Genomic DNA, 25395 nt, shown 5'->3' with positions numbered 1-25395 from the left:
GAAACTGAACATTTAACAGTGTTTCCTAAAAACCCTCTCCTGTCTGATCATTTCCTGATAACATTTACATTTACAATAATTGATTACACAGCAGTGGAGAGTAGACTTTATCAAAGTAGATGTCTTTCTGAAAGCGCTGTAACTAAGTTTAAGAATATTATCCAACCACTGTTATCATCTTGAATGACCTGTACCAACATGGAGCAGAGCAGCTATCTGAACGCTACTCCAACAGAGGTCGATTATCTTGTTAATAATTTCACCTCCTCACTACGTACGACTCTGGATACTGTAGCTCCTGTGAAAACTAAAGTCTCTAATCAGAAGTACCTGACTCCGTGGTATAATTCTCAAACACGTACCCTAAAGCAGATGACTCGTAAGCTGGAGAGGAAATGGCGTGTCACAAATTTAGAGGATCATCATTTAGCCTGGAGAAATAGTTTGTTGCTTTATAAGAAAGCCCTCCGCAAAGCCAGAACATCTTACTATTCGTCACTGATTGAAAAAAATAAGAACAACCCCAGGTTTCTCTCCAGCACTGTAGCCAGGCTGACAAAAAGTCAGAGCTCTTTCGAGCCAACCATCCCTTTAACGTTAACTAGTAATGACTTCATGAACTTCTTCACAAATAAAATTTTTATCATTAGAGAAAAAATTACCAATAATCATCCTACAGATGTAATATTATCTACAGCCACTCTTAGTACCATTGATGTTACGTTAGACTCTTTTTCTCTAATTGATCTTTCTGAGTTAACTTCAATAATTACTTCCTCCAAACCATCAACGTGTCTTTTAGACCCCATTCCTACAAAACTGCTCAAAGAAGTCCTGCCATTAATTAATTCTTCGATCTTAAATATGATCAACCTATCTCTAATAATTAGCTATGTACCACAGGCCTTCAAGCTGGCTGTAGTTAAACCTTTACTCAAAAAGCCATCTCTAGACCCAGCAGTCTTAGCTAATTATAGGCCAATCTCCAACCTTCCTTTCATATCAAAAATCCTTGAAAGAGTAGTTGTCAAACAGCTAACAGATCATCTGCAGAAGAATGGCTTATTTGAAGAGTTTCAGTCAGGTTTCAGAGCTCAGCACAGCACAGAAACAGCTTTAGTGAAGGTTACAAATGATCTTCTTATGGCCTCTGACAGTGGACTCATCTCTGTGCTTGTCCTGCTAGACCTCAGTGTAGCATTCGATACTGTCGACAATAATATCCTATTAGAGCGATTAGAACATGCTGTAGGTATTACAGGTACTGCACTGCAGTGGTTTGTATCATATCTATCTAACAGACTCCAATTTGTACATGTAAATGGAGAGTCCTCTTCACACACTGAGGTTAATTATGGAGCTAGGTCCAATTCTGTTTACACTATACATGCTTCCCGTAGAAGACATAGCATAAATTTTCACTGCTATGCAGATGACACCCAGCTCTATCTATCTATGAAGCCAGATAACACACACCAATTAGTTAAACTGCATGAATGTCTTAAAGACATAAAGACCTGGATGGCCGCTAACTTTCTGCTTCTTAATTCAGATAAAACTGAGGTTATTGTACTCGGCCCCGAAAATCTTAGAAATATGGTATCTAACCAGATTCTTACTCTGGATGGCTTTACCTTGGCCTCCAGTAACGCTGTGAGGAACCTTGGAGTCATTTTTGACCAGGATATGTCCTTCAACACACATATTAAACAAATATGTAAGACTGCGTTCTTCCATTTGCACAACATCTCTAAAGTTAGAAAAATCCTGTCTCAGAGTGACGCTGAAAAAGTAGTTTATGCATTTATTACTTCCAGGCTGGACTACTGCAATTCATTATTATAGGATGTCCAAAAAACTCGCTGAAAAGCCTTCAGTTAATCCAAAATGCTGCAGCAAGAGTCCTGACAGGGACTAGAAAGAGAGAGCATATTTCTCCTGTTTTGGCTTCCCTTCATTGGCTTCCTGTTAAATCCAGAATTGAATTCAAAATCCTGCTCCTCACATACAAGGTCTTAAATAATCAGGCCCCATCTTATCTTAATGACCTTGTAGTACCATATCACCCTATTAGAGCACTTCGCTCTCGCTCTGCAGAACTACTTGTTGTTCCTAGAGTATTTAAAAGTAGAATGGGAGGCAGAGCCTTCAGCTTTCAGGCCCCTCTTCTGTGGAACCAGCTTCCAGTTTGGATTCGGGAGACAGACACTATCTCTACTTTTAAGATTAGGCTTAAAACTTTCCTTTTTGCTAAAGCATATAGTTAGGGCTGGACCAGGTGACCCTGAATCCTCCCTTAGTTATGCTGCAATAGAACTAGGCTGCCGGGGATTCCCATGATGCATTGAATTTTTCCTTTCCAGTCACCTTTCTCACTCACTATGTATTAATAGACATCTCTGCATTGAATCATATCTGTTATTAATCTGTCTCTCTTTCACAGCATGACTTTTATCCTGTCTTCCTTCTCTCACCCCAACCGGTCGCAGCAGATGGCCGCCCCTCCCTGAGCCTGGTTCTGCTGGAGGTTTCTTCCTGTTAAAAGGGAGTTTTTCCTTTCCACTGTCGCCAAAGTGCTTGCTCATAGGGAGTCATATGATTGTTGGGTTTTTCTCTGTATCTATGAAGCGCCTTGAGGCGACTTTTGTTGTGATTTGGCGCTATATGAATAAAATTGAATTGAGTTTTAATGAGTCACTCACCAAGTGAATCGGCTTTTTGATCATTTGAGTCACTGAGTCAGTTGACCAGAAAGTGCAAAAAATTTACATTTTCGCTCAAACTTAATTTGTTTCTCTTTTCATGTATATCCTACTGCTAGGACGAGTGATTCTAAAAGAAAACAACTGTTTTTTTAGAGCAAAAAAAATTCTAAAGGGAACATTTTCTTTGTTTATTTTTATTTTATTAGTATTTTCCTTAAATGTGTCAAATATATATTTGCTCATCTAAATGTCAACTGAGCTGTGAGCCAAGGGTCGGTAATGCGCCTTAACATTGGTTGCCAACCAAGAAGAAGAAGCTGTGAGCCAGGAGGGAGGGGGTGAGTGAGTCCTGAGTGAGTCCTGAGTGATTTGTTCGCGCTATGATTCAGCACAGGAGGGAGGGGGTGAGTGAGTCCTGAGTGATTCGCTTACGTTACGATTCAGCACAGGAAAGGAGGGGGTGAGTGAGTCCTGAGTGATTCGCTTACGCTACGATTCAGCACAGGAAAGGAGGGGGTTAGTGAGTCCTGAGTGATTTGTTCGCACTATGATTCAGCACAGGAGGGAGGGGGTGAGTGAGTCCTGAGTGAGTCCTGAGTGATTTGTTCGCGCTATAATTCAGCACAGGAGGGACGGGGTGAGTGAGTCCTGAGTGATTCGCTTACGCTACGATTCAGCACAGGAAAGGAGGGGGTGAGTGAGTCCTGAGTGATTTGTTCGCGCTATGATTCAGCACAGGAGGGAGGGGGTGAGTGAGTCTTGAGTGATTCGTTCGCACTATGATTCAGCACAGGAGGGAGGGGGTGAGTGAGTCTTGAGTGATTCGTTCGCGCTATAATTCAGCACAGGAAGGGAGGGGGTGAGTAGCTCAAATGTGCTGTTAGCATGTTAGCAGAGCGATGCTACTGTGAACGGAGGAACTATTGTCTTGATGTGAGCCTCTACTTAGGGATTTTTCTTCCAGTTCAGATTAGACATGTTTTTGTTAAGATACTACATGTTGTGTTTTTTCTCCACAATTTTAATTATAAGCTAGATATAGTTTTGCTAATGAAATTAGTTTGCTAACAGCAACTAGTGATTGGATTTCCAGCTATTTTTAGAGAACCGGCTCTCTCGGCTCGGCTCACTAAAAAGAGCTGGCTTTTTCGGCTCCCAGCTGGCTCTTCAGGTTGTTTTATTGCTTTAATTAATTAAATATCAACAACAATATAAAATTATGCACAAAAGGAAGTAGTAATGTAAAAAAAACATGGTTTTCTTTATGTATGTTTATATATAAATAGTTATGGGGGCCCCTAGAGACGAAACACGTACAAACTCAAAAGCACGTAAAAACTCCAAAACACATTTCTAGCGTTAACTGAACTTCCAAAACAGAGCTACCTAGATCACTTAAATTACACAATCGAATGCATATGTCTATTGTTTTTGTATTAATACACAAACACCCATATATATATATTCAAATAATTTAAAAGAAAACTTCATTTACCTGTTCCTACCACACACCCAATCCGATTGTTGGTACTTCCTGGCTTGTGCAGCCACTAGGTAACAAAAGCTCAACACGGCCCCTAGCATTAGTGATGTGCGGATCGATCCTGAAATATCGATTCCTCCGATACCAATCATTTATGTTCTAGAATCGATTCTCACATTAAAATATCGATATTTTAGTAATTTAGAGTAAATTTGTAGTTTATCATTAACAGGAACACAGTGGAAAGAAACTATAACATTCGGATTGTCTACATTCAAAGGAACTACTTCCTCTTCCGCCTTTCATAGTCATGTGCGAAATACGGCTGTATAAATGTCTCGCAGCGCCTTGGCGTGCGCACTCACAACAATGGCTGAGCGTAATTGTGCGGACGTATTTTACCTCCACAAACAGCTGAGACGTGGTTTGCGATACATGTGGTAAAAAAGTGCTCCAAGAGTGAGGTGTTGTGGCCGTAGCCTACTAGGGAGACATTCAAAAGGTCTGTTGGGGGGGGGTGATGAATACATTTTACAGGGTTTATTTATCGGATAAAATACGTTAAATCACCTTTATTATTGGCCGGCCCGGAAACAGCGGGGGTGTCCAAATTCAGAGGCTGCTTCCACTTGAGCACCTGGCCTTCGCGGTCTAAAGAAAGCCGGGTTGTACGTCACGAGCTCCCTCGGTGGAGGGTGAATACAACCGGGCGCTGACGTAAACTCTCGACCGTCTCACACTTCTCTTTAATCATTTTCTGTTTGACGTTTATTCAGCTGTGTGAAAACAAATAAAACACTGAAAAAGCCAAACAATAACATTTTTAAGTTATCAAAGTGACTTGTATATCATGTTTCTATATTATGAACCCTGCATTATTAAGTGATAAGAACAAGTAATCTGATGCCCTGTAATCATTATAACGCTATAATTTGAGATACAATAAATAAAATACGTTTTTGTACAAAGTATCGGTATCGGATCAGTATCGTCGATACCACCCTGAATATTACTTGGTATCGGATCGGAAAGGAAATCAGTGGTATCGCACATCACTACCTAGCATCCTGGAGCACTTCTGTTGTGTTTTGGAGTTTGTACGTGCTTTGTCTCTAGGGGCCACTGTAAATATACTTTTATTTATTTACTCCACATAAAATGTAATAAATAAATTATAAAATACAAAAACCAACTATTTACATTTCATACATTTCAACTTTTAACTACTTAAATTTTCAGCTCTTTCCTTTTAAACAAATTTAAAGTGAAACAACACAAAACACTGCAAACCACAACACAATAAAATATAAATTAAAATATTTTAATTTATGATGGGTGGACAGTTCTTAGGTGCCTGTGCATGTTGTTTGTGGAGCCGGCTCTATATGATATCCTTTTCTTGTAGACTTTACACTCTGCCTTTGCTTTGTCAATAAGATTGAAATGGTTCCAGACTTTGCTTCTTTTCTTGGTGTCACTCATTTTCTTTACTGTACCTTCCCAATGTGTTTCCGGTGTTGTCTCTTGTTGCTCCTGGCTCTCTTTCTTTCCCCTCCCTCCTGCTCTTGTTGTGTGCTACTGCTGTTGCGAGTTTAACTACCGCCCTGCCCCCTCAGCTCAGCGTTGAGCCGAGGGGGGAGGGGCGCAAACGCAAGGCACTGTTTGCCGTCTCTTGCAAAGAAAAGCGTCTGGACTTCTTTAAGTTGCTTGAAGACGTTTCACCTCTCATCCGAGAAGCTTCTTCAGTTCTAAGGTCAAATGGTGGAGAGTCCCAGATTTAAACCTAGTGGGAGTGACCCCCCACAGAGGGACAAAAGGACCCCCTGATGATCCTCTAATTACATGAGCCAAGGTGTGAAACTGGGTGTGGGTCTCAATCAGCCAGGGTTTCGGGTGAGCTCATTGTGAAACCTGGCCCCACACTATCATGCGAATTCCTGAGATCAGATGGCCCAGGATGTGAGTGGGCATTAAGGCGTCTGGGAAGGGATCTCAAAACTGGATTATAGATGGCAGAGAGTTGGTGTCGTAAACCCCCGCCTCTGTTCAAAGATGGTCGCTCACAGTGGACATAGACTGCTTCTTTCACTCCTCTTTCAAACCATCTGTCCTCTCTGTCCAAAATGTGAACATTGGCATCCTCGAAAGAGTGTCCTTTGTCCTTTAAATGCAGATGGACAGCTGAGTCTTGTCCTGTGGAGGTGGCTCTTCTATGTTGTGCCATGCGCTTGTGAAGTGGCTGTTTGGTCTCTCCAATGTAGAGGTCTGGGCATTCCTCGCTGCACTGTACAGCATACACCACATTGTTAAGTCTGTGTTTTGGGGTTTTGTCTTTCGGGTGAACCAGTTTTTGTCTGAGTGTGTTGCTGGGTCTGAAATGCACCGGGATGTCATGCTTGGACAAAACTCTCCTGAGTTTTTCTGATACTCCGGCTACATAGGGGATGACAATGTTGTTGCGTCTGTCCTTCTTAGCCTCCCTCGCTGGTGTCTGATCTTCTTTTCTGTGACTCTTTGCTGACTTTAAGAACGCCCATTTAGGATAGCCGCACGTTTTTAGTGCTTCCTTTACATGTGTGTGTTCCTTCTTTTTTCCTTCAGGCTTAAAGGGAACTTAAAGAAGTCCAGACGCTTTTCTTTGCAAGCTCCTTTGACTACAATGACCTGGATGACTGAGAACCTTCACAGACATTTTGCCGTCTCTGCTCAGCGCAAACCCAAGGGTGACTTGCAACAGAGCAGGAGGGATAAAGAGAGCCAGGGACAACAACATCACATTAGAAAAGTATAGTAATCATCCACAACATTTTTCAGTTGCGGATGATAAAGGATTCATAAAGTTTATTCATGCAGGCCCATATGACAGGGCCTGCATGAATAAATTATTTTTTTTTTTCAGATTTAAATTTAATTGTGTTGTGGTTTGCAGTGTTTTGTGTTGTTTCACTTTAAATTGGTTTAATAGGAAAAAGCTGAAAATTTAAATGGTTAAAAGTTGAAATGTGAATACTTGGCTTTTGTATTATATGATTTATTTATTACACTTTATGTGGAGTGAATAAATAAAAGTATACTTACGGTGGCCCCTAGAGACAAAGCACGTACAAACTCCGAAGCACGTACAAACTCCAAAACACTTACAAAACACAACAGAAGTGCTTCAGGATGCTAGGCGGAGTGTTGAGCTTTTGTTACCTAGTGGCTACACAAGCCAGCAAGTACCAACGACTGGATTTGGTGTGTGGTAGTAACAGGTAAATGAACATTATTTTTAATTATTTGAATATATATGAGTGCTTGTGTGTAAATACACAAACAATACACATATGCTTTCAATTGTGTAATTTAAGTGATCTAGGTAGCTCTGTTTTGGAAGTTCAGTTAATGCAAGAAGTGTGTTTTGGAGCTTGTATGTTCTTTGGAGTTTGTAGGTGCTTTGTCTCTAGGGGCCACCGCATATATTTATATATAAACATATATAAATAAAACCACTTTTTTTACATTAGTAATTCCTTTTGTGCATAATTTTGTATTATTGTTAATAATAAATTAATTAAAGCAACAAAACAACGTGGAGAGCCGGTTCGGAGCCGAAAGAGCCGGTTCTCTAAAAAGACCTGAAAATCCCATCACTAGATTGTAACTACCATTCCTCCTCCCTCTGATCAGTGCAAACACAAGGCTCGCGTGTGGCGTGAAGCGAAAAAGGTGAGAGAGAGAGAGAGAGAGAAAGAAAAAAAGAAACACAGCTCCCGTCGTTCACTTCAAAGATCCGGCTCTCAGAGCCGTTTTGTTCGCGACCGACACATCACTAATGTTCAGTAAAGTAGTTTTTTGTAGAGTCACAGAACTGCGGTTCGATGAGCAAATTAATGCAAATATTCATGTCTAACAACTGCTGTTGTTAATAACTGTTTTTAGAGTTCAGAACTGCTATCCAATTAAATATGAGTCATGAGTGGTAATCTTGTCAGACAGGTAGCTTATATATCCACCTGTTTGACATCAGACGGGAGTCCTGGGAGGAGCCACAAGGGCTCCATCCCGAGAAGGAGCGCAGAGGCAAAGGCACAGAGATATTTACTTTTCCTCACTCAGACCACTGAATGCTGTTTTTTCCAAAACCAGTTGAGCAAGTCAGAGTGTACTACACCCAGAGTATTCACTGTTTATTTACGATGTCTCCACTTTGTAAAATGCAGGTTTATTCTCGCCTTCCGAAACGTGGCTGCATTTTCCTACTATTGGCTGTTTTTGTATTCATCTCCATGATATATGTCATGGACATTCTCGAGGTGAGAATTTATTTATTTTTTATTTTATTTTTTTATATGTTGAAACATAAGGCAGGATACAGAACAAAGAAAGATGGAACAAAACACCCGGGAACACCTGTGGTGAGCATGGATGTCAGTGTGGGGAATTTCTGCAGTCCTGTCAAAGTCTGTTTAATGTCTGAATGCTGGCATTTAACTCTGTGCCAGAGTGTAACATTTCTTTTTAAATTTATATTTTCAAGTCATGGTTTGTTCCGTCTGTCATGGTTAGTCTGTGTGGCAGGCAGGAGGAAGGACACTAATGCAGGACTCGGAACACGGAAAAGTAAGCTTAAAATGTTCAGCTTTTTCCTTTTAAACAAATTTAAAGTGAAACAACACAAAACACTGCAAACCACAACACAATTAAATATAAACTAAAATATGGAAATAAAGGGTGAAAAAAGGAACGCCCAGATCTTTAATTAAGGGAAAGGTTGGCATTTAGAAATATTAATATCACACTCAACTGACTGCGTTTTATCTTCCCATTGCACTGATGGGTGGACAGTTCTTAGGTGCCTGTGCATGTTGTTTGTGGAGCCGGCTCTGTATGATATCCTTTTCTTGTAGACTTTACACTCTGCCTTTGTTGTGTCAATAAGATTGAAATGCCTCCAGACTTTGCTTCTTTTCTTGGTGTCACTCATTTTCTTTACTGTTCTTTTAAAATGTGACGGTGTTGTCTCTTGTTGTTGCTCCCGGCTATCTTTCTTTCCCCCTCCCTCCTGCTCTCTTTGTGTGCTACTGCTGTTTTTGACAGTGTAACTACCGCCCCCGCCCCCTCAGCTTAGCGCTGAGCAGAGGGGTGCAAATGCAAGGCCCTGTTTGGCGTCTCTGCTCAACGCAAACACAAGGGACTTGCAGCGTGAAGCGAAAAAAAGTGAAAGAGAGGGTAAGAGAAAGGAAAAAAACAAAAAACCCACGGCTCCCAATAAGGAGTCGGCTCGCATTGTTCACTTCAAAGATCCGGCTCTAAGAGCCATTTCACTAACAGCAACAGGGATGAGTCAGTGAGTCAGTTGGGCTTGTGAATCATGATTCATGAGTCAGTAAAGTCATTCTTGAGTATTGAACGAGTCGTTCATGATTCGCGCATCACTACACAGCACCGAGGAGGTTTGATGGTTAATGACGCAACAAGCAGGGGCAGACTGAGGAATAAAATACACAGGCTGGATAATGAGAGGCTGTCGCGGTTCGAATTTTGAGGAAGAGACATACGACTGAAAGTCCATAGTGGGTCAACACAAATTATTTTATTTAAATACATATATGTGGTGAAGATAGGCTCTGCAAACATCAGGCTCCATCTCCCGCCTTACAATAGGTGGTTGTGATTGTTGTAATATTTTGATACCACGGTAGCATTTACAGGATATTGCTTTGTAGTGAAAACTGTTACTCAATAAGGCCCATTTACTAGTTGTTTTTCTCTTTCTCTCTGACCCAAGAATTGATGTGTAAGACTCACAGGCTGGTACCCCAAGGTCGAAAATACCACAGAGACGAGACCACTTCCTTACTCCCATCCTCCCTTCTTTATCTCTTAGAAAAAGGCTCGTTAAAGGCCAGGTGGTTCGTTTCAGAATTCACTAATGAAAGAACTCTGTATTCTATGTCTAGGAGTGTATTTTGCTGGAATGATCATAAATTGTAGCTGAACTGATAAACTACACAAAGGATACTTCTTTGCTCACAAGGCAGGAAGACGTTTCCTTATTTGGTCTGTACCGGTTTGAACTGAGAACTTGCTGACACACGAACCTTTTTTTCCTCTATATAAGCTGTTTTGTACTGAATAAACCTTTGAGTTGATTTGGGAAGGCAACCTGAAGCAGTCTGTGTTTCCTTGTTCTCCCAAGCTGCTCCCGGCGCTGTAACTAACCCAGCTGAACGGCATACTTGAGTGTTACTTTGAATAATTAGGAATCTAATAAAGAAAGGACAGAACTCTGCTTATCGGTGCTCGTGCCTTGGAGGGAAACCGGGACGGAGATTTTCTCTTCAGTGATATTTATACTTATGATGACCAGTAACTTGCGTCACTAAAACAGAACAGTTCCTCTTTCAGTTCCTCCATATGCATCCATTTATTCTACTTGTCTAGACATAAACAACACTTGCAATCAGTTTACCCAGACAGGCTATGTCTGTGTCGTTAATCTAAGTGCATGACCTCCCTCTACGTCATCTGTTACCAGGCAAACTCCACAGCACAGGGCACACGGCCTTTATTTCCTTTCTTAAACAATCATAGAAAACATTTGTTAAATTGTATATATATATATAAGGCAAGGCAAATTTATTTGTATAGCACAATTCAACAACAAGGTGATTCAAAGTGCTTTACAGAGACATTAGAAACAAAAACAAATAAAAAGCATGATTTAAAATTGATTAAAACAAGCAAACAAACAAACTAACTAAACACACACATTCACACCTGTTCGCGCAATCTGAACCCTTATCGTAAGGGGAGCTACCAGTCCTTCTGTGGACGAGCTACTTTCTATTTTAAATTCCCTGAATTTAAAATACTCTCTAGACCCAGTCTAGACCCAGCTGGGGAGCTACCCAGAGCTCTAAACCCACACCTGTTCACGCGATCTGAACCCTTATCGTAAGGGGAGCTACCAGTCCTTCTGTGGACGAGCTACTTTCTATTTTAAATTCCCTGAATTTAAAATACGCGATCTGAACCCTTATCGTAAGGGGAGCTACCAGTCCTTCTGTGGACGAGCTACTTTCTATTTTAAATTCCCTGAATTTAAAATACTCTCTAGACCCAGTCTAGACCCAGCTGGGGAGCTACCCAGAGCTCTAAACCCACTTAACAAACAAACAAACAAACAAACAAAACAGTATATAAAATCAAAACAGATAAATCAGAGCAGTAGATAAAATCAGTAAGTTTTGAAATTTAAGCTTAAAAGTGTGGATTTGGTGCTTTATTCAAATGCAGCTGAGAATAGGTGAGTCTTCAACCTGGATTTAAATAAACTGAGTGTTTCAGCTGATCTGAGGCTTTCTGGGAGTTTGTTCCAGATATGAGGAGCATAAAAGCTGAATGCAGCTTCTCCGTGTCTGGTTCTGACTTTGGGAACTGATAAAAGACCGGATCCAGATGACCTGAGGGATCTGGAAGGTTCATACTGGGTCAGGAGGTCATTGATGTATTTTGGTCCTAAACTATTCAGAGCTTTATAGACCAGCATCAGAACTTTAAAGTCTATCCTCTGACGGACAGGCAGCCAGTGTAAAGACCTCAGAGCTGGACTGATGTGGTCCACTTTTTTGGTCTTAGTGAGGACTCGAGCAGCAGAATTCTGAATGAGCTGTAGTTGTCTGACTGATTTTTTAGGTAGACCTGTAAAGATGCTGTTACAGTAATCAAGCCTACTAAAGATGAATGCATGGACTAGTTTTTCCAGGTCCTGTTGAGACATCAGATCTTTTATCCTTGAAATATTCTTGAGGTGATAGTAAGCTGACTTTGTTATTGTCTTAATGTGTTTTTCTAAGTTTAGGTCTGCATCCATCACTACACCCAAATTTCTCGCCTGGTTTGTGGTTTTTAGATGTATAGATTGAAGTTCTCTGGTGACCTGTAATCGTTTTTCTTTGGCGCCAAAGACTATTACCTCAGTTTTGTTTTTGTTTAGCTGGAGAAAATTGTGGCACAACCAGTCATTAATTTCCTCAATGCATTTACCAAGAGCCTGTACAGGGCCTTGGTCTCCTGGTGACATTGTGATATATATTTGTGTGTCATCTGCATAGCTATTGTAACCAATACGTCTACTCACCAAAGAATGAGTGAAGCAATATGGATAACAGCAGAGGACAATTTATTTAGGGTCTGATGGCAATTTACCATCGGTGTCCAGCACTTTAAAGGATTGACGGACTGGAGCACATCTGTCCTTAACATACCCTCTTAAACATCAGCTTGACACTGATATATCAAAGGAAACTTAACCGACTTTAAGTGCAAATGTTTCAACCTGAACAACTTAAAACTTCTCTGGGATACAATGTAAACAAAGACAAGAAGAAGAAAAATATTTCCATCAATAGTCACTTTTCCTAACCAGGAGACAAGTGAATATATTATGTAAAGAGTCCTTTTTCTCAGTCCTGGGGTTGTAACACCACAACCTCCTCAGTCCGTAATCAGAGAGTGTCTATTTGACAATAACCAAAATATCTTTGGATAGTCTTTGTGAATGCAAACAAAACAAAACAAAAAAAAAACAATGGTATTAGCTGGCCAGCAAAATAAAGAGAGTGTATGGCACTGAGTGCGGGCGTGTGTGTGAGTACTTCGGTCCAAATAATCAAGGTCCGGATGGATGAAGGGATGGCGGCCGCTTGTCCTTTAATGGCACCAGTAAGGCAGCACAGTAGTAAGGCAGCACAGCAGCGAGGCAGCACAGCAGTAAGGCAGCACAGCAGCGAGGCGTCTGGCAGGAGAACGAACAATAGTCCTTTTCAAGGCTACTGCAGAAGGAGATATTCCCCGCTAGCTCACCCAAGCTTGCTCTCTGGCACAGCTACAAGCCACGTGAGCTCATAACCCTATAGTGACATACGAACTTGGCTACCAACGTCCGCTTAGCATGGCGGCTAATTGTCGAGCTTGCTAGCTTAGCCTCGATTAGCGATTAGCACCTTAATAACCATTACTACACATCACATCATAGCAAACACATGATAACACATGGAATAGTATAATATACATACGAAACAGATTTTTACCTGGCAGGAGAACGAACAATAGTCCTTTTCAAGGCTACTGCAGAAGGAGATATTCCCCGCTAGCTCACCCAAGCTTGCTCTCTGGCACAGCTACAAGCCACGTGAGCTCATAGCCCCTCCCGCTAGGATGTACTACCACAGTCGACTGTCGTAAAGCAGCCGCAAACCAATAGCAATAAAAAAAAAACCTCAAAATCATTGAAGAACATTTTATAACACCCAATATAGGTATATACATATATACTGAATATCACACAATATCAGATAACCAAATTAACACTGGGTTACATCCACCCCTGCTTAAAGTGTGACGTCCCCGTCACTATCACCCGACAGAGATTGCACTAACCCAGCAATCTGTTGTTGTAATGACAGGAAAAAGTTATTGAGCAATGCAAGTGTCATCGGCGCATTGAAACTGTGATACTTACAATCGACTTTGTAGCCGACCTGATAGTCACTGAGATAAGCCGGTGGCACTCTCCTCCTTTGTGGCCTACCACATGTTGGGGCTGGGCTGAGCACCTCCTCATCGTTTGCTGTCTCCGATCCTGTCAGATCTACAATGAATTCAGGTGCCCCAGGATTCAGAGGATACTGTGGCTGGGACGCCTCCTGTTCTCCCAGAACATCCCTTTGATCCGCCAACAAGTCATTGTCAGGAAATTGGCTGGATGTAAAGTTTATTTCCTCGTCTTGCCCAAACTCCTCCTCCAGCCGAGTTTCTTCTGTGTTGCTCCCTGCATCCACTCTCATGAGAGGTTGAACCGAACTGGTTAGCACATCCTGACTGTCACATTGCAGGTTAACCGGTAGGAACCCACAGGGAAGAAGCATGTCACGATGCAGAACTCGCTCTCTGCCCTCTGCATCCTCTGGCCTAATCACATAAACTGGGATAGACTCATCCGTCTGCTTAACAACGATGTGCACAATAGGCTCCCACTTATCAGAGATTTTGTGTTTCTTTCTTAGGCTCAGATTCCTTACCAGGACTCTGTCACCCACTTCCAATGGAAGAGCAGTAACCTTAGCATCCCAGCGTCTTTTGTTCAACAATTGTCTCTTCTCAGCATTTCTTGAGGCTAGGTCGTATGCATACTTCAGCCTACTCTTTAGTTCTCGTACATACTGAATATGTGTTCTGGTGCTGTGGCCACGTGGACTATGTCCAAAACAGAGATCAATCGGAAGGCGTGGCTCTCTACCAAACATCAGAAGGAAGAGCGTTTCTCCAGTTGCGTCATGTTTTGTACAGTTATAAGCATGTACAAGGGGGCGAACATACTTCCTCCACTCCTCTTTTTTTTTCTTTTCCTCCAGTTGCTCTCTGGTACAAGCATCCAGCGCTGTGGGAAGGTGCCAGAAGGCCTGCCGTCATCTGTGGCTACGAGTGTTCGAGCCTGCACTTTAGTTGAGGTGCCGCTCATGTAACGTCTCCTGCGCATTTCTTTTAACTGACTCTCTTTCTCATGCATTCTGATTTTAAAAAGCAGCTCTGAGAAAGTGGGAATAACATGATGTGCAGATCCCACTATTTCTTTTAGATGCAGAGTGGCAATTAGAGAGTCATCCCAGCAACCTCTGAGGAACTGCTTTAGTAGCTGAACATCAAAATCACTTCTAGGTATGCCATTACCGTCAACTACCTCCTGCAGCAACGTCTGGAGTCGGCGCAAGTAATCAGATGCCTTTTCTCCACTATTCTGATGAGTCTCTAGGTACTGGATATACAGCTCTTCACCTCCAGTGACATTGCCATAAGCCTTGTCAAGCTCATCGAGATAGTCTTTTGGTGGTGCTTGAGACCCAATAGAAAGGGCCACATTCAAAGCAGGGCTAGCCAAGCTATCCAGGAAAACCCGGCGCTGCTGTCCTTCGGAAAGGGTAGAGTCATTTAGTACCTGTTTAGCTCTAAGTCGCCATACCCTGTACTCTACCTCATTAGGGGGTTTTGGAGAGTTTCCTGAAAATGAGCGGAGCTCAAAACCAGAGGGAGTGTGCATGGGCGAGTCATGTTTTACAATGTGCTCCACAATGACTCTCTGAACCTCCGCTGGCAAAGGATCAACAAGCAGGGAGTCCGCATCAAGTGCCTGTTTAGCCTTGGGCACATGGCCATCATCACAGGCGGCAGTTGACCTGGGACCTGGTGTGGACTGAGTTTTAACTCCCAAGGCAGGAGTTGAGGTAGCTAACCCCTTATATGTATCATTTTTCCCACACATGTGGCTCACTGCAGCCTGACTTAAAGTCATGGGGCTCACATTATATGCTAATGCCAGTTCGTTTACTTGTTCTCTGAAACTAGCAGTCACATCATCAATTGCTCGAGCGAGGGGGACCACATCATGCGCCAGGTGAAAACTGTCAGGTCCCTGAGGACAGTACTCATCTATCTGAATAACCTCCCAACACTCCCCATCTGCTGAATGTTCTCCATCTATGAGCATTGGGGTAATGGACTCAGTGAACTGACACAAAATAGTGTCAGGGAGACTATCTATTTGTTGAATTTTGACCACGTGATCCAGCAAAGCAAATGCTCTTTGCACCTCTTGTAGTTTAATCTCGGCTTTAGCCCCTTTTAACAAAACAGTGTACTCTGGATCAAAACCATACCTGTCACAAAACTCCATTGTCTCTCTCTGCAAAGCAGTAGATGAATTCACAGATGTCTGTGCATGTGCTTCAGGATAAAGTTAGTGATGCGCTCCAGTCCCTGTTCGGGCGCCAATTTTTTTCCTACTACTCTTAGTTGTAACCAATACGTCTACTCACCAAAGAATGAGTGAAGCAATATGGATAACAGCAGAGGACAATTTATTTAGGGTCTGATGGCAATTTACCATCGGTGTCCAGCACTTTAAAGGATTGACGGACTGGAGCACATCTGTCCTTAACATACCCTCTTAAACATCAGCTTGACACTGATATATCAAAGGAAACTTAACCGACTTTAAGTGCAAATGTTTCAACCTGAACAACTTAAAACTTCTCTGGGATACAATGTAAACAAAGACAAGAAGAAGAAAAATATTTCCATCAATAGTCACTTTTCCTAACCAGGAGACAAGTGAATATATTATGTAAAGAGTCCTTTTTCTCAGTCCTGGGGTTGTAACACCACAACCTCCTCAGTCCGTAATCAGAGAGTGTCTATTTGACAATAACCAAAATGTCTTTGGATAGTCTTTGTGAATGCAAACAAAACAAAACAAAAAAAAACAATGGTATTAGCTGGCCAGCAAAATAAAGAGAGTGTATGGCACTGAGTGCGGGCGTGTGTGTGAGTACTTCGGTCCAAATAATCAAGGTCCGGATGGATAAAGGGATGGCGGCCGCTTGTCCTTTAATGGCACCAGTAAGGCAGCACAGTAGTAAGGCAGCACAGCAGCGAGGCAGCACAGCAGTAAGGCAGCACAGCAGCAAGGCAGCACAGCAGCGAGGCGTCTGGCAGGAGAACGAACAATAGTCCTTTTCAAGGCTACTGCAGAAGGAGATATTCCCCGCTAGCTCACCCAAGCTTGCTCTCTGGCACAGCTACAAGCCACGTGAGCTCATAACCCTATAGTGACATACGAACTTGGCTACCAACGTCCGCTTAGCATGGCGGCTAATTGTCGAGCTTGCTAGCTTAGCCTCGATTAGCGATTAGCACCTTAATAACCATTACTACACATCACATCATAGCAAACACATGATAACACATGGAATAGTATAATATACATACGAAACAGATTTTTACCTGGCAGGAGAACGAACAATAGTCCTTTTCAAGGCTACTGCAGAAGGAGATATTCCCCGCTAGCTCACCCAAGCTTGCTCTCTGGCACAGCTACAAGCCACGTGAGCTCATAGCCCCTCCCGCTAGGATGTACTACCACAGTCGACTGTCGTAAAGCAGCCGCAAACCAATAGCAATAAAAAAAACTCAAAATCATTGAAGAACATTTTATAACACCCAATATAGGTATATACATATATACTGAATATCACACAATATCAGATAACCAAATTAACACTGGGTTACACTATGATAGTTTATTTTGTTGTTCTTTATAATCTGTGCCAGTGGGAGCATGTAAATGTTAAACAGAAGGGGTCCCAAGATGGAACCTTGGGGAACTCCACATGTGATACTTGTCTTCTCAGATGTGAAGTTACCTATTGATACAAAGTATTTCCTGTTTTCTAAGTATGTCTTGAACCAGTTTAGTACAGTTCCTGAAAGACCTGTCCAGTTCTCCAGTCGTTTGAGTAATATGTTGTGGTCAACTGTGTCAAATGCTGCACTGAGATCCAGTAAAACTAAGACTGACATTTTTCCACTGTCTGTATTCAGACATATGTCATTAAACACTTTGGTCAAAGCGGTTTCAGTGCTGTGGTTCTGTCTAAAACCTGACTGGAAGGCATCGTAGCAGTTATTCTGTTTTAAGAAGTAACTGAGCTGTTGAGAAACTGCTTTTTCAATGATCTTACTTAAAAATGGGAGATTTGAGATCGGCCTGTAGTTGTTCATTTGTGTCTAAGCAATCCTTCCAGCTTGAACTTTGCTCCATTGATCGGCCAGACATCGCGCTGCCCGTAGCTTCAAACCATTAATTAACTTGACCAAGCTTCAACCCTTTAATTATGCAATATGTGTATAACATGATTACAGTTGCACCTGCAATGAAAGATTATTATGTGCTTATGCTAACACCTGAAATACAGACTTTAATATAACCTCACCAGTTTCAATAAATGTGTCAATGAAATGATAACAATGATAAATCATAAATGATGCAACAGTAATAATAAGGATTATGCATAGTAACATAGATTATGAATATAAAATAATATTTCATCCCGACAGGCAACAGGTGGAAACACAGCTGGGACAAATCAGACATAGTGAGACAAGGGGAAAGCAAAAATAGACTCACTGCATACAGGACAGAGACAAAACAGGAAGCATGACATTCATAAAAACACAGACTAGACGTGGAAACATGGAAGACATGGGAACAGAGGAAACATGAAGTACAGAGACAAAAATAACTGGAACACAGGGAAGGTATAGTGACAGAGAACAAAGACAAGCATAAAACACACAGAGAAAAAAGTGATATAAAAAGAATACAGAACAAAACCTAAACTAGAGACATGACACCAGGAACGCAAGGGGAGATACAGAAACAGAAACCATTACCGTATTTTTTGGACCATAAGGCGCAAAGGATTATAAGGCGCACTGTTGACAAACGGGTCCGTACCATTGATTCATTAATGTTGAATTCTCTGGTAGCTGCTGTATAAACACTGAAACAACAGTATATGTTGTTCCAGTGTTTTTCTATTTTTTGCTATGTAACTTTCCACTTTCTGCTGTAACTAGAGATGGCACGATACCACTTTTTTTATGTCCGATACCGATATCATAAATTTGGATATCTGCCAATACCGATAGGAATCCGATATAGTGTTTTTTAATCTATAAAACTGTTTTTTTAAATATCTTGCTGCATTTTGTATAAGTTCATACTCAAGTTTAAAAAACAACAACACTAAAGCTATTCTGTTATACCTATTTGCAAAAAAAATATTTCATTGTTCAGCAATACTGATCAATCTAATAAACTTAAACCTACACCATCCTCCCTATTCTGGTATTTTAAAGAGTACTTAGCGTAAAAGAAAACAGGGAACCACCCCTCACGCTCCACCTCATGATGCTTAATTGACGTAATCAACCTTAATTTGATACAGTGTGAAAAAAAATGCACAGAAATCTTTTATTTTTCAAGAAATATTAAATATCAATAATAAATAAACTTTATTTATAAAGCACACTAAAAAACCAAGGGTATACCAAGGTGCTTGACAAAAATAAAATAGGAAAAGGGAGATGGGAGGGAAAAGAGGAAGGACCAGGCACGTATCGATTATAAAAACCTTGACAATCATAAGATATAAAAGTAGTTCACAAGCATAACGGATAAAAATGTACCAATGCACACCAAGTGTTAACTAGGTGGAAAGGCAAGATTAAACAAATAAGTCAGCCGTGATTTAAATAGTGGCATAGAATCAGACGCCCAGATAGCAACAGGAAGGTTGTTCCATAAGACCGGGGCAGCTACAGCAAACGCGCGGTCACCGCGAGACTTCAGCCGAGAACGAGGTTGCTCCAGAAGAATTTGGGTAGCAGATCTAAGTGCTCGGACAAATAGATTCAACATCTTTCTTTAACAGAATTGCAGACTGCACAGATGGTGCCTTCCCAAAGGAAAAAGTATTATAGCTTACTAGGGTATATTAGACTTAATAGTTACTATATACAGTAATGGACTTCTATTCATTTTTACATCAAATTAAAACTTTGGGTGTCAGATAATTATTTAATAAAAGCTCCCATATGGAAAAGATATATATAAATCTTATAAAGTTTGTATCTGTCTTGTGTGAAACTTGTTTGAAAAGCATACAAGAGTAAAAACAGATATAAGATCCCTTGAAAAATTATATAATGAAACTTGTATGTTTTGGATACTTACTAAAACAATATATGAAAGTAATGTGAAAGTGGCCACTTTCATGAGTAAATCATGTAAGCCTTATATGATTTACTCATGAAAGTGCCCACTTTCATGAGTTAAGTCATACAAGTTTTTACTATTTCTTTTCCATATGGGCTAAACATTTTAAATGAGAATAAGAAAGAAAAGTATTTCTTTGTGCCCCCTTTTCCCTGTTCATGCCCTACCTGCCCCCTTGGCTAAACGTTGCTAGAACCGCCCCTGCACAGTTACCCGCCGTCAGCTACGTAGAAAAGGATCCTGGTGTAGAAAGTAATATTAACTAAATTCTAACAACAGCTTATCAAGCTTAACGTGCTGCTGTTGTTTATCCGCGGGTCCCTCTTTATGGTGCAAAGTGGGCCAAAAACAAAGAAGAGAGACGGAGTCGCGACAGAAAAGCCAATCAGCCGACAACACAAAATTGGTCCAAAAACCTCTCATGTTCTGCTGTTTTTTTGTAAAAAGATAACAATGTTAGCCTTTTCTGCAGCTATGGGGCATATATGGTATCACTCTTGGCTGGAAGCAGTGCTTAACCAATGAAAAAACACAAACTCTCCCTGTTTGCGTGTGTATGTATTAGAGATGGACCGATACCGATACGTAATATCGGATCCATACTGACCTAAATTACTGGATCGGATATCGGAGAGAAATAAAAAATGTAATCCGATCCATTAAATATCACGAAAGCACCTCACAAAACTTGCGACACGCTGTAACTCGCCTCATAACCTTAGCACGTCGGAGCAGTATGCATCCCGTGATAGAGCGACTGTGGCGTGCGAGACCTGTCGGTGGTCGGGTTGAGCATTTGGAGCTTCGCTACCAACCCGGGATTTCATGTCCGACAAAGTTGTCCCCGAGAGAAGTAAAGCAAGTGTGTAAGTCCATCTCTGAATGTTTGTAAAGCATTCCCACGTTAAGCTTAACAAGCGACTGCCTCTCGCTCTCCGGCTGCTACTTCAATCGTGAAACTGCTTAATGATCAGCTGATCGGCTTTTCTGTCGCCAGTCCGTCTCTCTTGTTTATTTTTGGCCCACTTTGCACCAGAAAGAGGAAACCAGCGGCTGAACAACAGCAGAACGTTTAAGCTTGATAAGCTGTTGTTAGAATTTATTTAATATTACTTTCTACACCAGGATCTTTTTCTACGTAGCTGACGGCTGGTAACTGTGCAGGGGCGGATCTAGCAAAGTTTAGCCAGGGGGGCCGATAGGGCATGAACAGGGAAAAGGGGGCACAAAGACATACTTTTCTTTCTTATTCTCATTTAAAATGTCGAGCTTTTAATAAATAATTATCTGACACCCAAAGTTTTAATTTGATGTAAAATGAATAGAAGTCAATTACTGTATATAGTGACTATTAAGTCTAATATATATACCCTAGTAAGCTATAGTACTCTTTACTTTGGGAAGGTACCATCTGTGCAGTCTGCAATTTTGTTGAAGAAAGATGTTGAATCTATTTAATATTTCTTGAAAAATAATTGATTTCTGTGCATTTTTTTTTCACACTGCATCAAATTAAGGTTGATTACGTCGATTAAGCATCATGAGGTGGCGCGTGAGGGGTGGTTCCCTATTTTTTATTTATTTATTTTTGTTGTTGCTGGGAGTTGGAACCCTATTAGTTAGGTTGCTTAATATTTACGCTAAGTACTCTTTAAAATACCAGAATAGGGAGGATGGTGTAGGTTTAAGTTTATTAGATTGATCAGTATTGCTGAACTATGAAATATTTTTTTTTGTATACAGGTATAACAGAATAGCTTTAGTGTAGTTGTTTTAAACTTGAGTATGAACTTGCAGACTTGCAAAATGCAGCAAGATATTTTAAAAAACAGTTTTGTTGATTAAAAAACACTATATCGGATTCATATCGGTATCGGCAGATATCCAAATTTATGATATCGGTATCGGACATAAAAAAGTGGTATCGTGCCATCTCTAGTATGTATATGTGTTTCGGTGGGCGCCTTCAGGCCTGGTGGGTGTGGCCCTGCTGACGGTCTGGCCACACTTGAAGCCACACACCTGCTGCTGATCAGGCCTCGTCGGGGGAGCTACTTAGGAGAGTCTTGGAGCTCCCACCGACGCGGGATCATTCCGTGAGACTCCATGAGAAGTGTGGAGCGCTAGACGGCAGCCAGCACGAGGAGTGCTGAGACACGGACTGGTCACGGAGAGACACGACACTGGAGTCAGGGAAAGCACGGGGATTTATTGTTGTTGTGTTCCATCACAGTAAATAAACGCACTGCTTGTATATAGAGCACCGCGCCTGGGTCCTCCTTCCCCACACCCCCCACGGTTTGCCATGCCGAACCGTGACACAATGAGTTCAAAATGACATGCTCTGCTATTTTATTTTCAAAATTATCCAAATGGACCCCGCCAGCGCCCTGTAGCGGCCACGACCGCTGGCGACAAAGAAAAACTGCTCTTCATAGAAGACTCGCGCTCTGGGAGACGTTTCCTGGTCGACTCCGGCTCCCAGAAGAGCCTCCTTCCCCCGTCCGGAGCCGACAGTTTAGCAGCGGGCTGCGGACCGCAGCTTATTGCGGCTAATGGCTCTCCCATCGCAACGTTCGGGTAAAGGTTCGTGACTGTTTGTTTTCATGGTCGGGATTTCCAATGGACCTTTGTTGTTGCCGCTAGCTCTGTATCTATTTTGGGCGCTGATTTTCTTTGTGCCCACGGACTGCTGGTCAATGTCGCTAACAGACGCTTAATCGATGCACTGTCTTTTTCTTCAATGCCCTGTTTCACTCGCGCCATCGAGCCCCTGAATCGGGCTAATTTAGTGACTTCAGGGAATGTTTTTCAGCGTTTGCTCTTGGAGTTCCCTTCACTGACTGTTCCTAATTTCTCGAATACGGCAACGAAGCACGGGGTTGAACATTATATTCCGACTGTCGGTCCCCCAGTGTTCGCACGTGTGCGCCGCCTTGACCCCGCGAAACTCTCCGTCGTTCGGGAAGAGTTTGCCGCAATGGAGCGCCTCGGCATAGTGCAGCGCTCGAATAGTGCCTGGGCTTCTCCGCTACACATGGTGCCCAAGTCAGACGGTCGGTGGCGCCCGTGTGGAGATTTTCGCCGTTTGAATAATGTCACGGAGAATGACCGTTACCCCATTCCCCACATCCAGGATTTTTCCGCCCACCTCGCCGGCACCTCGATTTTTTCTAAAATTGACTTGGTGCGGGGGTATCACCAGGTTCCCGTGCGCACCGAAGACGTCCCCAAAACTGCTGTTATTACCCCTTTCGGCCTGTTTGAATTTTTGCGCATGCCGTTCGGCCTGAAAGGCGCCGCCCAGACTTTTCAGCGGTTGATGGACTCTGTTTTGCGCGGGCTGCCTTTCGTCTTCGTGTACCTTGACGATATATTGGTGGCCAGCTGCTCTGAAAGTCAGCACGCGTCCCATCTGCATCAGGTTTTCCAGCGCTTGGTGGCACACGGCCTGATCATCAACCCCTCCAAGTGCCAGTTCGGCTTGCCGGTTCTGGATTTCTTGGGCCACCGCATTTCCGCCGACGGTGTGGTTCCGTTGCCAGACAAGGTCCGGGCCGTTTCGGCTTTTCCGCATCCTGCGTCCGTTAAAGCGCTGCAGGAGTTCTTGGGGATGGTCAATTTCTACAACCGCTTTCTCCCCAGAGCTGCGCACCTGCTGCAGCCTCTCTATGCTGCCTTGAAGGGTAAAACAGCTAAGGACCCGATTGATTGGCTCCCTGAACGCATCCAGGCATTTTCTGGGGCCAAGACCGCGCTGGCAAACGCTGCTCTGCTGGCCCATCCGTTTCCGTCGGCGGAGATTGCGTTGACCTCCGACGCGTCGGACGTGGCAGTGGGCGCAGTGTTAGAACAGCGGGTCTCCGGTGTCTGGCAACCGCTCACTTTTTTAGTCGCACGCTTAGAGACAGTGAGCGCAAATATAGCATTTTTGACAGGGAGTTGCTGGCCCTACACCTCGCCACGCGGCATTTTCGTTTTTTTCTCGAGGGTCGGAGCTTCACCACGTACGTCGATCATAAACCTTTGACATTCGCGATGTCCAAGGTCTCTGATTCGTGGAGTGGGCGCCAGCAGCGCCAGTTGGCAGACATTTCCGAATTCACAACTGACATTCAGCACGTGGCTGGTAAGTCCAACTGCGTGGCTGACTGTCTATCCCGCGTGCTGGTTTCTCCTGTTTATGTTGGCATAGACTTTGAGGCTATGGCCGTCCTTGCCCTTCGGTCTGCGCAAACGGGCCTTGTACTGGAGGACAGACCCGTGTGGAACGGCGGGCCTAGCCTGCTTTGCGATGTTTCCACCAGCCGTCCACGCCCTGTAGTTCCCCTTTCGTGGCGTCGTTGCGTTTTCGACTCCGTACACGCCCTCTCTCATCCAGGCGTCCGGGCCTCGGTCAAGCTGGTCAGCTCTAGGTTTGTTTGGCCGGGCCTTCGTAAATCGGTGAAAGACTGGGCAGCCGCGTGCATCCCAGGCCAACGTGCTAAGATCCATAGGCACACACAGGCGCCCCTCAAATCCTTCCGCGTTCCAGGGAGGCTTTTTGATCATGTGCATGTGGATCTGGTTGGTCCTCTGTCGCAGTCACAAGGTTTCACGCACCTTTTGACTGTAGTGGACTGCACAACCCGCTGGCCTGAGGCAGTGCCTCTGGCGTCCACTACAGCAGCAGCAGTGGCCAGGGCATTTTTGTCAATGTGGGTTTCGCGTTTCGGTCCCCCCGCCGACATTACCTCAGACAGGGGCCCCCAGTTCATTTCCGAGCTTTGGTCTGCCATGGCTGACGGCCTGGGGGTCAAGGTCCACCGAACCACTTTGTACCACCCGCAGGCCAACGGGATGTGCGAACGTTTCCACCGGTCGCTTAAGGCCGCGTTCCGTGCTTCTCTCACAGATGGCAACTGGGTTGACTGCCTTCCATGGGTTTTACTGGGGTTGCGCTGCGCGGTTAAAGAAGACCTTGGGGTTTCCCCGGCTGAACTTGTCCTTGGTCAGCCCCTCCGGGTCCCCGGGGAATTCTTGCCTGAGAGCCCACCCCCGTGCTTTGCTCCCTCTGTGCTGTCTCCCTGTCCCCCAAGAGACTCGTTTTCTCTTCCTGGCCCAGTGCACCATTGTGTGCCCGACACCTTTGTTCCGAGGTCGTTGGACTCTTCGCAGTTTGTTTTTGTCAGGCATGACGCTCATAGGCTTCCGCTGCGTCCACTGTATGACGGCCCCTTTCGGGTTATTCAGCCGGGCCGGAAGCATTTCCTTTTGGATTTTGGGGGTCGGCAGGAGGCTGTTTCTATTGACAGACTTAAACCAGCACATGTGCTTCTGGATGACCAGGTGGTGCCGGCTCAGGCCCCCTGCCGTGGCCGCCCGCCTTCCACTGGACTGGACAACCCTGCTTCTTCCTCTGGGAGCGCCCCCCACCTGGCGGGGCCCGAGCTATCTTCAGTTTTTCCTGACCGCCCATGCCAGCCTGGCCCTCAGGCTCGTTTCCCCTCCGCCAGCTCTCCACCTCCCCGGTTCAGGCATTCTGGACGTTTAATCAAAGCAAGGGT

The 25395-nt window shown here is 43.3% G+C and overlaps 1 protein-coding gene across 1 annotated transcript in view; it reads left to right on the top strand.

Annotated features, from left to right (window-relative positions):
* Positions 1–25395, top strand: part of LOC146635417 (NXPE family member 3-like) — a 70285-nt gene that overhangs the window by 27531 nt on the left and 17359 nt on the right. The window lies entirely within an intron of this gene.

This window comes from Diplotaxodon limnothrissa, linkage group LG3 (genome assembly GCF_057381915.1).
Source record: "Diplotaxodon limnothrissa isolate DT_005_m linkage group LG3, D_limnothrissa_male_GT1.1, whole genome shotgun sequence".
NCBI classification, from domain to species: Eukaryota; Metazoa; Chordata; class Actinopteri; order Cichliformes; family Cichlidae; genus Diplotaxodon; species Diplotaxodon limnothrissa.
Note: the sequence above shows the minus strand (reverse complement) of the source record. Positions and strands in the feature narration are given on the sequence as shown.